The sequence below is a fragment of the Acanthaster planci genome, linkage group LG05 (assembly GCF_054643075.1).
Source record: "Acanthaster planci isolate LZ-2023a linkage group LG05, COTS_SCS, whole genome shotgun sequence".
NCBI lineage: Eukaryota > Metazoa > Echinodermata > Asteroidea > Valvatida > Acanthasteridae > Acanthaster > Acanthaster planci.
The window spans coordinates 11,628,755-11,640,205 of NC_141781.1; the positions used below are offsets into that span (position 1 = coordinate 11,628,755).

Sequence of the window (11,451 nt, forward strand, 5' to 3'; positions counted from 1 at the left end):
AAATAAATAAAACCAAAAATTAATTAATGCCTTTCCATACCAGCAATTATGAAACACTGGCAGATGGGGGGGGGTTACTCCCAAGGAGGAATTGTGTAGCAATTTGAATTGGCATTATTTCTTTTTTCCCTCCTTCAAAAAGCGTGTAAAACGCCCCGAAATTTAGACTCAACCCTCTGAAGGCAATAAAAGATTACCGGAAGAAATTCCCAATTCACCACCCAGAATTGTCCCCCTCCCCCTGTCCCTCACATGGTTCTGGATCCGCCCTTCCCTCTGGATGGTTTCCGTCATTTTGACACCACCCTTTAGAAGCGAACTGAGAGGCACCGTGAAAATAATAGACAATACCCCTTTTTCATCGACGCAGGCGTCTGCAAACAAGCTCCTGCTTGATATCAAGATGGTTAACATAGCAAAAGTCGGCTTAAGGTTTGGCTCAAGGGGCGGGGAAATAACTGTCAAGAAGGTTTTTGAACAGGACTGCCTTTTTTGTTGTTTTGCTTTAATTTCTAATTTTTGATGGCTGAAGGGGTGGAAACAACCCAAACCAATGTCCTACACTCACCAGTGCATTGTTTTTGTTAGCCTATACACTATTTCAACTTTGCGGAATGCGATTGTGCGATTTTTACTCTGAGTTATTAAACAGCATGAGAACGCCCACCTGTCTAAATAGGGGTCGTGACGGAAATAGAATCTGTAAAGTACCATTTTTCATCTTGTATCAAAAAGGAGATGTACGCCTCTGCTGGATCACAAAGATGGATCACACACACTCACATCACGGTGCCGTTGTTACAAATACATGTATAAGAAATCAGTTTAAAAGATTTTGCTGGAGAACACCATCTTTTGGGTCCTGTTTAATTGGCAGCCCGATCTCGCGGTAAGCAAGATGATTAATGTTGCCTGGCTTCTCTGTTAATCATAACTTCTTCTCGCCTTGCCGCTGTTACGCAGGACATTTGCGCAAACAAGCCTGGGCAAACCTCAGGCCACTCGTTCCTGGATTCTAAGTACATGTACGTTAATACGGTCCAATCTGTACGGAAACATTTACCACCACATGCATAAAATTATTTCCGTACGTATGTGAATAAGTACGTGAAACTGTCACATACGAGTAGAAGTGAAAAAATATGGTTCTGTTGTCCGAATGTAAAGCACTTGTCAAAAAGCAGCATTCCTTCGAGCCGGAATTGAACCGGCGACCTATGGATGCATGCTTGCACTTGACTACAGTCCACCGCTCTACCAACTGAGCTATCGAAGGATGTACGTTTTGAACTGGACCTTATATTTGCTAGTATTATAATTTTAGTTCATGTAAAGGTACAAGTTTTCGATTAGGAAACAAGAAAAGAAATAAAGTTTACAAAAGTGCTGGATAATATGGTAGGCCTGCATGAAGTTAATTTCATGTTCTGACAGAAAATTATGTTTGATTTAACCTACCAGAGCCGGGTTATTTTGGCCCATCTCATAGCCGGGGTGGAATTCTGCCCCCCCCCCAACTCGGCTGTGCCGCAATTGAGTATTTTAATGCTTAGCATGCATGTATGTGAAAAAACTCCTTATTACAAATCGGACGTTTGAACTCAATCAAACGTATGTTTTTTCGTCTTGTGGCCATTTGAAGCTACAGGCTACATGCGCGGTAGCCCGCTTACATTGAGAACCGAAATAGAAAAATATACCCAAAATATAGCCAATATAATTTTGGCTGACCTTTCTCTGAAAAATTCACTCTACGCAAGACCATTGTATTCGATTTCCTCAAAATTGGTGTCAAAATGACCGAAACGAGTTACTCTAAAAACTTCGAAAGGCTCAGCTCCTGAAAAAATGCACTGCGGCGATATCGAATGAAATATCGATGGGGATGAGGCGGCGGCTTCCATCCAAGCTCTGTAAGGCCGATACAGAATATGGGCCTTGAGAACAGGGAAAGGTTAATTCATTTGAGCCAGAGACGAACCAGATACCTACAAGCAAGAATAAGCAAGCTTCGTCCACTGTTCGTGTAGTTTTGAACAAGCGAGCAAAAATTAAGCGCGGTGATATCGGATAAGCCCGTTTTTATACGGCTGCTCATCAGTGCTATTTATAACAACGCTATGAAATGTTTGCCCGTGAAAACAAATTGGACAGAGATCACTTTGAGCCATGTTCAAATCAAGCTTTCACCATTATTGCACCCAATGTACAAACCTTTTTGTCAAAACAAGAAAATAAAAAAAAACCACTTCGCTACAAGCCGGATTTGAAAACGATGGCGCTTGACATCACGCGTTATGACTGAAGTCCATCGCTTACAACTAAGGATGTTTGTGTTGTTGATGTACCCTAACGTAGCGCACTTTCACTTTTCGACTATTGTGTCTTAACAGAGCAATATTTTTTTGCTCAGATTTTTTTCCGATATGCGAAATGAACTCTTCAAAAATGTGCCCAAATAGGGAAAAAAATTCCCACAAACATGTGGATGGTTTTCGGAGTGGCAGTAATGGTGATTTACAAGAATTTATCAACTTCAAAGGATTTTGTAAATGTTTATGTGGGATTTTTTCTGAGATTTTTTTCAAGTGCGCCACGTTAGGGAACACTCATCTTAATTTGAGCCCAATGTCCGGACGCCGAAACTTTGGATTTCGAAGGAAATTTCATGACACTGAAATTATTCACAAAGGTTCAACACCGTGTATCATGAAAGTAATAGTGCAAGTTTTTAGCCAAAGGAGTTCTATGTTTTTCAAGAAAGAGGCTTGGTAACGTTGTGTGAAGAAAGTCAAGTGAACGTCGAAGCTCGCCACGTTTGTGGACTATACTGTGCTCGCCCCAATACCTGTTTACAAAATAATTACAATGCATTCAAACGTGCAGAATGTTTCACTTGGAAAAAAATCACAATAAAATCATAACAAATCACGACAAAAAGCCTGGCGTTATCAGAGGACCAATCCAATACATTCCACCTGTGTTAAAATTTTTGGTGTTATTTCAAAGCTGTTGGTGTTACTTTTAACACCCTCCAGTGCATTTTAACTCTTGTATGTGTATAAAGTAACACCAGCGGTGATGAAGTAATACATTTTGGTCTTTTCATCTGATAACACCAAAAGTTTGCTTTTAATCCCGAAATTGTTGCAATGTTACACTACTTGCAACTCAAGGAAAAAACATGAAATAAATTCTGGAAAGAAAGGAAATTCTGAAGGAAATTGATGTGTGGTGACTAATACAGAGATAAGGGCCTTGTAGGCAAGGCAATTCCAGAGTTTTAATCTAAAAGAAAAGGTAATTCCTTCGAGCCGGATTCGAACCAGCGACCTATGGATTCATGCGGGACTGCTTAACCTACGGGCCCTTAATTCCTACAGTCCACCGCTCTACCAACTGAGCTACCGAAGGAGCCATTCAGTGTCCCGATTTTTTTTTTAACTATGCTGGAGTTCCTGTATTTCTTGACTAACAAAGTGCTTGCCAATTCTTGTCTCCTCTTATCCACAAGTTATATCATTCCCACAAAAATACACACTCAACCCTTACTTGCTGATACAAGTACATTTCATGCAAACGGCAGTGTTTTCTTTCACGTGGAAACTAAAAACTATATGCAAGCTTGCAACTCCAGGATAAAACATGAAGTTTATTTTGTGGTCTGAAAGAAAAATAATGTTTGATGATTAATTCAGCGATATGGGTCTTGTAGGGAAAGCAGTTTCCTTCTTTTAATTTGACTCAAGAAACTAAAAAAAAAATTAGATCCTTTGAGCCAGATTCGAACCAGCGACCTATGGATTCACGGTGTCGAATTTGTTTAAACTATGACAGAGTTCTCGAAATTCCGGACTTGCGAAATTTCTGACAAACGTTGACACCCAAGTCTGTGAATATCAGGGGTCGATCCAGGATTTTCCCAAAGGGGGTGTGATTCCCGATTTTCCAAAAGGGGGTGTGAACGAAAGCAGAAATGGTAAAATGCCTGCGAGCGCGTAGCGCGCAGCCTTTATGCTGTGGGGTCTAGGCCATTTTAGATTGTAGGCGCTATGTGGTGCCATTTTAGGCACTATGACCCCTCGTTTTTCTTCTCCTTCTTCTCCATCCCTCTATTTCCTCTTTTTTAAAATTTATGCATTTATTTTTTTTTTTGTGAAAAAAGGGGGCGTGCGCCCCCACGCCCCCTTGGTACCGCCCCTGAATATAACCTAATACATAAAGATGAATAGCATGATATTCCAAAATACTGAGCAGATAATGGAGCATGGCTTGAATCCCTTGTGAATCTCAAATATTTTCATCAAGAACATGAAAACTTCGGAATTGACTAGCAATAATTAATCACATCTTTTGTTAGGTAGCGCTTGAAGGTTTGCATGGCGGATCGACAATTAGTTAAGGATTTTTTTTTGCGGTTACACCATGTACAATATTCTCTTTTATGAGTATGTGTGGTTCTGAGAAGAACCGGTTTACTGTCGAGAGTAAACCGGTTCTTCTCAGAGCCACACATACTCATAAAAGAGAATATTGTACATGGTGTAACTGTGTAACTGTGTGTACAACGGTGTAACTGTGTGTACGGTGTACTGTCGAGAGTAAACCGGTTCTTCTCAGAACCACACATACTCATAAAAGAGAATATTGTACATGGTGTAACCGCAAAAAAAATCCTTAACTAAAACATCTTTTGTTTATATACATATTTTTCGTGAAGAGTCATGTTCCCCATTATTTGTCACCTCCCTAAAAAAGACCTTTCTGCTCTGAAACAGTGTCGAGATCTGACTCCAATATAGCGATTCCCCTAACCATGCTTGCCAATTCTTGTCTCCTCTTATCTGCAAGTTATATCATTCCCATAAAAATACACACCCAATTAATTCTGGGCAAACGATTCTTGGGCAAAAATTCTTGGCAAACGATTTTTTTTTTAATGTGATAGAAGACCAACATTACAAAACTCAGAGTATGTATTATTTAGCCAAGTTTTCCCGCTCCGGGACTTGATCCATTGACCTTAAGAATTAAAAGTCTGATGTTCTACCGACTGACTTTACAGAGCTTCGTCCACCACCAAAGCGAGGCCTAGCCTTTGTTTGACATTGAAATACCCATGGTGTCGATCACTTTCTTCCAAGTCGAAGCAGAGTGTCTGAAAATTACGAATTCTGGTCTTTAAAGCGTTGAGCTGGCGAAGCCCTCTCTGCTCGGAAACAGTGTCGAGATCTGACTCCAATATAGCGATTCCCCTAACCATGCTTGCCAATTCTTGTCTCCTGTTATCTGCAAGTTATATCATTCCCATGAAAATGCACACCCAATTAATTCTGTGTTCTGAAAAACAAATAATGTTTGAGGTTTTTTCATAAATGAGTGTCTTGTAGGCAACACAGTTTCCTACATTAATTCTTTTAATCTGAATCAGGAAAATGAAAAAGAAAAAGATTTAAATCCTTCGAGCCGGATTCGAACCAGCGACCTATGGATACATGCAAGTCTGCACTACCTACGACCGGCCATAATTCCTACAGTCCATCGCTCTACCGTCTGAGCTATCGAAGGTACTATGTACGGAACTTTTTTAAACTACATGTATGGTGGAGTTCCTGTATGTCATGACCCGCAAAGTTGTCAAGAAACCTAGTTTCTGACAAACGTTGACACCCAAGTCTGTGAATATCAGGGGTCGATACAGGATTTTCCCAAAGGGGGCGTGATTCCCGATTTTCCAAACGGGGGTGTGAACGAAAGCAGAAATGGTAAAATGCCTGCGAGCGCGTAGAGCGCAGCCTTTACGCTGTGGGGTCTAGGCCATTTTAGATTGTAGGCGCTATGTGGTGCCATTTTAGGCACTATGACCCCTCGTTTTTCTTCTCCTTCTTCTCCATCCCTCTATTGCTTCTTTTTTTTTAATTTGTGCATTTATTATTATGTTTTTGGTGAAAAAAGGGGGTGTGCACCCCCACGCCCCACGTGGTACCGCCCCTGAATATAACCTAATACGTTAAGTTGAATAGCATGATATTCCAAAATACTGAGCAGATAATGGAGCATGGCTTGAATCCCTTGTGAATCTCAAATATTTTCATCAAGAACATGAAAACTTCGGAATTGACTAGCAATAGTTTTGCAGTTTTGTGAAGAGTCATGTTCCCCATTATTTGTCACCTGCCTAAAAAAGCCCTCTCTGCTCTGAAACAGTGTCGAGATCTGACTCCAATATAGCGATTCCCCTAACCATGCTTGCCAATTCTTGTCTCCTCTTATCTGCAAGTTATATCATTCCCATGAAAATACACACCCAATTAATTCTGTGTTCTGAAAGAAAAATAAAAATAAAAGTTTGTTTTCAGAAAAAGGAGTCTTGTAGGCAACGAATGAATCAAGAAAATGAATGAATCAAGAAAACGAAAAAGAAAAGTTTGAAATCCTTCGAGCCGGATTCGAACCAGCGACCTATGGATTCATGCGGGACTGCTTAACCTACGGGCCCTTAATTCCTACAGTCCACCGCTCTACCAACTGAGCTATCGAAGGAGCTATACAAATTTACGAAATTTTTTTAACTATGCTGGAGTTCCTGTATTTCTTGACTAGTAAAGTGTTTGCCAACTATTGTCTCCTCTTATCCACAAGTTATATCATTCCCACAAAAATACGCACTCAACCCTTACTTGCTGATACAAATACATTTCATGCAAACGGCAGTGTTTTCTTTCACGTGGAAACTAAAAATTATATGCAAGTTTGCAACTCCAGGATAAAACATGAAGTTTATTTTGTGTTCTGAAAGAAAAATAATGTTGATGATTAATTCAGCGATATGGGTCTTGTAGGAAAAGCAGTTTCCTTCTTTTAATCTGACTCAAGAAGCTAAAAAAAAAAATAAATCCTTCGAGCCGAATGCGGACCAGCGACCTGTGGATTCATGCGGGTCAGCGTTACTTACGGCCGGCTTTAATTCCTGCAGTCCTCCGCTCTACCAACTAAGCTATCGAAGGTGACAGAGACTACCTTGAGGTATTTGCAAACTATTATAGAGTCTTGTGTTTCTGGGCCTGCAAATTTGTCAAAAAACTGAGTGTTTGGCTTATGTAACACCCACGTCTGTGAATGTAACCTAACTATGAAAATCTTTCAGAGTGATTTCTTTTTTTTTATCAATCTAAAAGTGAGGGTATATCGTCCCAAAATGCGCGCATGGTATGATGGGACCAGACACATGACCGTAGTCTGGTTGTCTACCGAGTGAGCTTACTAGTCTGAGAAGTTAGTACAACAAACAAGTTTTTAACCTACGAATTTGGGTTCAAATTAGACATTAACCCCCGATATAGACGAATCTAGTTACCATGGTAACGCATCATCCCATCATTTACAGTGGCCTTAGTTCATATAGTTTCCAGTGCAATTTGTACAATGGGTATTATTGTTACGGTACCATGATCAAGAAAACGAAATCGTCAGTGAAGAACGTGAAAAAAAAATCTAAATTTTTAGTTCAGTTGCCCTGAAGTCAAGCCAATAGTAACAACCTAATTAACAACCGTACAGACTACAATACATGTCCACGCCTTAAATCTATATTGTCACCAGTATCCAGGTCTTGGATTGGGGGGAGTAGAATTTTTTTTTTTTGCTAAAAAAACTGTCCAAATTTTTCATCCATAAAATAATCCTCACCCCCATAAAGAAAGGCGTTAGTACTGTTTTAAAACATTGCCGCTTTCAATTTAACAAAAGAATTACAACACGGCCGGTGGGGAACAACTTCCCAGCTCTCCTCCCCGCTGGATAGGCCTATTCTACCGCATGGCCGTCATTTGCCTTCAAAGAGACAGAGAGGTATACAGAAGCTGGAAACATTAGGTTGAACATTTGCACCAGCGACCTATGGATCACGCATGCATGCTACTGTCCACCGCTGTGCCAAATGAGCTGTCAAATTAAGGGTAAAAACGTACAGGGGGTATGCGGGGGTGTGTGAAAAATCCGGTACACTCCAAAAATGTAAATCAATTTTATAACCCTACAGGTTACTTCCAGATATTTTACCTTTGGTTGAATCATTGTGAGCAGACTGAATTCTACATCACCACCCCAACCACACCTCTTCTTTTCGGATCTATCCCCGCCCCTTAAGAACGTTCTCATCTTCGTGGAGGATTTATCAGCCAAAGGCCGATCATTTCTAAATGGAGAGGGACTAGTTTCTGCAAGTCAGTTTGTGTTTTTGGTTTGCTTTTTTGAGTTTTTGTTTTCACCCTTTAAGATTTATTGAAAATGTGACAAATTAGAGGATGTTAAATGATCTAAAAAAATATTTCAATAAAATCTGAGGAAACATCAAAGCCGTCCGTGTTTATGACTATAATTTGACTGAAAATTACAGACTTGGAATTTAGAAGGACGGTTTCTGGCGGAGAAAATCTTTCGGCCTCGTATTAAACCAGTGAGAATATCTGCAAAACCTTGGAAGGTTTGGGCAAGACGCTTAACGGCTGGCTCATACGAGGCCTTCGGAAGTCACGAAAGTTTGGCAGCAAAATTTTACTCGAGCTGAAATGTGCTCAACTTTCGCGAAATCGCAGCACGATTATTTGAACTGGCCTTACAAATTGGCATTTATGTTCACTTTTGTGAGAAGAGTGAACCGGCCTTTCAAGTTTTTTGGGAGGGAGATAGTTCCCAACACTTCCAGAATCACAAGCCAAATATTTTCAGTTGGTAGGCCTAGAATCTGAATCTAATTCTGTCTGATCCGCATCTATGCATGAAGTCAAAGTGAATAGGCCGAAATGTTTTGCCACATGCAATTCGTCCAGCTTTTCAGACTGGACTGAGAATGTCTTGAAATTAAGTTAACAGACATCTGATGAAATGGGTACACGACTTGAATTTTATACAATGGCTAAGCTGGGTCTCCTTACAACCATAATTAGAATAATGAATGTTAGACTTTTTTATTTTGAGTATTAAAGGAGGTACTGTCTATAGATGGAATAAAAAAGTCACATCGGAGTTTACATCAGCATCTGTTTTCTTTGTAAATAAAGAAATTGACTACAAGCCATATAAGCATCAAGTTAAGCAAATGTGGCTTAGGTACTGTTAGCCGTTAAGTTTATAATTTTTCTGACACTGCTAAAACAACATTAAAAACTGGCACAACTAGATTGTATCTGCCTCCCTCCAAAAAGGTCAGCGGATCCCTAATCCGAAAAAAATAAAAATGTGTAGCTAGCCTTTAGTTTTTCCTCGAGATCGTATCTGATCACCACGGTGGTTCATGTCTCCACGGCAAGATCCGCACTGAAGCCCAAACATGCAGCAGTCTCGTAGCACGTCGGCATACACGAAACCTGCTGCACCTGCGCTTGCTCGTACATGTACATGTACATTACAATGTAGCTGTAGAATGTACATGTACAGTACACTGTGCATTATATTAATACATTCTGTGCAGGGTGCGTTGGCTTTGTTGGTGCTCGCATACAGTACACTTGTACGTCAAGGCACGGTTTGTCCTTGCGACGTACATGTACATTGTACATGTAAGTAACATGCACATGTACTGTACATGTTCAGAATAGTGTACTCTACATGTAGATGTACATGTACATGTACACGTACATGTACATCCATTCATAGCCTTTGCATCACACAGCGCTAGCCCTGGGTATCGCCTCCACAATGCACACGGAAATTGCGATATTGCTCTCTGCTGAGGGTCATGCGCCGAACGTTTTGGGATCCGTGACTAACTTAACTCCACCCACTCAACCTGGAACTTATTATAATGATTTTACCATACTATTTTACGGTGTCCCTGAGTGACACTCAAATCGTGCAAAGCATTTCACAACACTACAGGCAAACGTCACGTTATCGCTTTTAAACAGTTATTATGCCTAGTTTGTTAATTAACTCCAGGCCAAGAAGAGTCTTCTCTCTCAAAAAAAAAAAAAAAAAAAAAAAACTCATTTATAGTGACATAATGAATGTTCGGCTGTTTAAAGAGTCTATCACATGAATTTTACTGGGGCCATCGCACAACCTTTCGTTTCTCATAAATACAAAGTATTTGACATTTACTTTTACTGTCTTATTAAAATATTTTATTATTATGTTTTTCCGAAAATGAAAGCGCTACTTTCTCACCACGACTCCTAAAAAACGTGTTAAAGTGAAAACAAAACAAAGTTACAAGGATGAATGGACACCGAGGTGAATAAACTGCGTATAAGATGTAATATATGACACTTTAAATTTGTTTCAAGTAACAAAAGGAGAGTGAGTTGACATGTTTCTTATCAATACATGTTTGGTGTAATAGCCCTAACAGTCCCAAATCCTCTGATTTCAATATGATTTTACATGCATCCCACGGGGTTAGGGTTATGAAAGATGGTACTATTCTCTTCACAGTGGGCACTCTGACAGTGTGAACTGTAAAAAGAAGCCAATCAATAGAAAGAAACAAAATCTTATCTTATCCTTCGGGCCGGATTCGAACCAGCGACCTATGGATGAATGCCTTACTACGACACGTCTACAGTCCACCGCTCTTCCAACTGAGCTACCGAAGGAAGTCCGCTGGTGTACCCAGTCTTCTAGACAGGAAATATACTGCATTGTATTTTATGGAGGCTTTTTTCCCCTTAAGATGTACATTCCTTGCTTCGGAGTTTATCGGGAAATATTGCAAAGCGTTTTGTTTCCCGTCCACTAGCTGGGTGCTCATCAACAGGAGATATATAGCCAGGATTTAATTTCTTTTAATTTGTAATTTCTTTAAGTTTAGCCTTTTACTGCATGGTTCAGGGTTTTACTCTAGTAAGATAAACTTAAAGATACGAATGAGACACCACATTATTTGGTTTTATAATCATCATTTATAAATGTAGTTATGACAAGCACGGGAGAATTTGTACAATTTAAAATTTCCTTAAGCACCTTACACGATTTTAGAGCGCGGGAATGATTGAAATACATGCGTGGGTGATTGCCATTTATTATAAAGGGGAGTAAAGTCGTGGATTAATTGTAGTTTTTTGGGGGGTTGTTTCACTTTGAAATGGCCTTGGCCTCGGCCTGTCAGCCGCTTTGTGCTATGCTTTGCGTAAGAGGCAAAACAGATGACTTTACTGAGAAAAAAAGTGCTCATTTATTTCGTCTTTACATAGCAAATACTTACCTTTTGCCTTGCAACTACTGACAACCATAATGAGTACTCTGTAATAATTAGTAAAATATTTGTGACGCAGCCGAATTACCCGTTTTTATGCTTAATATCTTCTAACCGGAAAATTTCCCCTTTAAAAGCTCTGAAGAGCTTGTATCAATCGATGCGATTCTTGAGGCTGTCTCAGTATGTCAGGTCAGTCATATATTTACTTTGATTTTACTGTACAATTTTCAAATATATGTTTTGCCTGGACACAA

General features: G+C 39.8%; 5 non-coding genes across 5 annotated transcripts; all 5 read right to left on the bottom strand.

Moving 5' to 3' along the window:
* Positions 1 to 1,187: 1,187 nt before the first annotated feature.
* On the bottom strand, positions 1,188 to 1,276 carry Trnay-gua (transfer RNA tyrosine (anticodon GUA)). Its single transcript is given in 2 exon segments — positions 1,188 to 1,223; positions 1,240 to 1,276. It is a non-coding gene; the product is annotated as a tRNA-Tyr (tRNA).
* Positions 1,277 to 3,305: 2,029 nt separating this feature from the next.
* On the bottom strand, positions 3,306 to 3,414 carry Trnay-gua (transfer RNA tyrosine (anticodon GUA)). The gene is made up of 2 exons: positions 3,378 to 3,414; positions 3,306 to 3,341 (listed from the first exon to the last, which is right to left on the bottom strand). It is a non-coding gene; the product is annotated as a tRNA-Tyr (tRNA).
* Positions 3,415 to 5,457: 2,043 nt separating this feature from the next.
* On the bottom strand, positions 5,458 to 5,568 carry Trnay-gua (transfer RNA tyrosine (anticodon GUA)). The gene is made up of 2 exons: positions 5,532 to 5,568; positions 5,458 to 5,493 (listed from the first exon to the last, which is right to left on the bottom strand). It is a non-coding gene; the product is annotated as a tRNA-Tyr (tRNA).
* An 866-nt stretch (positions 5,569 to 6,434) lies between these two features.
* Trnay-gua (transfer RNA tyrosine (anticodon GUA)) lies at positions 6,435 to 6,543 on the bottom strand. Its single transcript has 2 exons — positions 6,507 to 6,543; positions 6,435 to 6,470 (listed from the first exon to the last, which is right to left on the bottom strand). It is a non-coding gene; the product is annotated as a tRNA-Tyr (tRNA).
* Positions 6,544 to 10,501: 3,958 nt separating this feature from the next.
* On the bottom strand, positions 10,502 to 10,595 carry Trnay-gua (transfer RNA tyrosine (anticodon GUA)). The gene is made up of 2 exons: positions 10,559 to 10,595; positions 10,502 to 10,537 (listed from the first exon to the last, which is right to left on the bottom strand). It is a non-coding gene; the product is annotated as a tRNA-Tyr (tRNA).
* Positions 10,596 to 11,451: the final 856 nt, after the last annotated feature.